The sequence below is a fragment of the Etheostoma spectabile genome, chromosome 24, assembly GCF_008692095.1.
Source record: "Etheostoma spectabile isolate EspeVRDwgs_2016 chromosome 24, UIUC_Espe_1.0, whole genome shotgun sequence".
Lineage (NCBI taxonomy): Eukaryota > Metazoa > Chordata > Actinopteri > Perciformes > Percidae > Etheostoma > Etheostoma spectabile.
Genome location: NC_045756.1, coordinates 15,492,024 through 15,493,243, shown reverse-complemented (window position 1 = coordinate 15,493,243; position 1,220 = coordinate 15,492,024). Strand labels below are relative to the sequence as shown.

The 1,220-nt window shown below is 36.2% G+C and overlaps 1 protein-coding gene and 1 pseudogene across 1 annotated transcript in view; one reads left to right on the top strand and one right to left on the bottom strand.

The window, feature by feature from the left end:
- LOC116673699 (zinc finger protein 431) overlaps positions 1-1,220 on the top strand; it is a 193,334-nt gene that overhangs the window by 18,949 nt on the left and 173,165 nt on the right. The window lies entirely within an intron of this gene.
- The window catches only part of LOC116673702 (gastrula zinc finger protein XlCGF8.2DB-like), a 325,201-nt pseudogene that overhangs the window by 207,755 nt on the left and 116,226 nt on the right, over positions 1-1,220 (bottom strand).

The following is a 1,220-nucleotide window of genomic DNA, read 5'->3' as shown; positions in this document are numbered from 1 at the left end:
AATATCTCGATTTTAATTGGTTCATGTTTGATATCTAACGGAGACGATAACTGGCATAACACATTTACGTACAAAGGCACGTAAGAGTTGTGCCTTTTGACGTACATGTTAAAGAATACAGCATCGAAGTGCGCATGCGCAACATTGGCTAATCGCTTGAATGGGCAGTAAAGGCACTGCTTATTCTGCCATTTGATTATGCGTAACTGCTACATTTGTCATAGTACCGTCTAAATAATTGGAACAACACACATATAAATCCCAAGAATAAACAGTAAAAATACAAATACAAGTTTATAATACATTTATTTAATAAACATTTTTATGCTTGAATTTTGGCAGGGTAGGCACTGCCTATCCTGCCTACCCTGACTGCACGTCACTGATGGTTCTAACAACAGCAGACTGGTCAGAGACCAATACCTCTCTTTAAACCATTTATTTCTTTTTGTATTTATGATAATAAAGGATCATGTACAGTATATCACTTTTCCATGTGCATTGTATTTGCCATTGTTAGCACACAGTGTGTGTTCCGTCCAATAAACTGGGACTTTAATTTGGGATGATTTTACAATGATAATGTACAATCATCTTTATTTATAGTCTTATTTCCCTGGACCAGTAACTATATAGTGTAGTCTACTGTACATTCATGAAACAAAAGGACAAGGACACCTCAAGGGTTTCTGTATATTTTATTATATCACAGTGGCTTGTGAAAAATAGTCTATGTGGGGCCTTTTATGTTGGGGGGCTGGGGTTCCAATTTGAGTTTTGTAAATGTGATTTCCTGTATCCTGGTGCATTTTAGGGTGACCAGCTGGAGATCCAAATTCACAATGATGAATTCATGTGTTAGTAAAATTCAATGTTTCACACATATTGACTCATATTTGTTAATTGTTATTTCATGGAGGCCAATAAAGTGAAAACAAGACATTGTGACCTGTTGATGCAGAGGAGCACTGCTCAGTTTTAAAAAAGGTAGTTAGGCCTACAATTAGACTAGGCTACACAGGCTGATCTGTCATTTAAGAACAATAAATGCATATTGTGTGGAGATATTTATTTTGTTGTTATCATGACTATAGAATATCAGCAGTTAAAGTTATATTTGGAAACAATGCAAAAGAAGCTGTGTGCAGTAAATTGAGGAAGTGGTTCAATGAGAGGTCACTGATATATAGAAGGTTAAGCTTGCTAGAGGTCACCCCCCC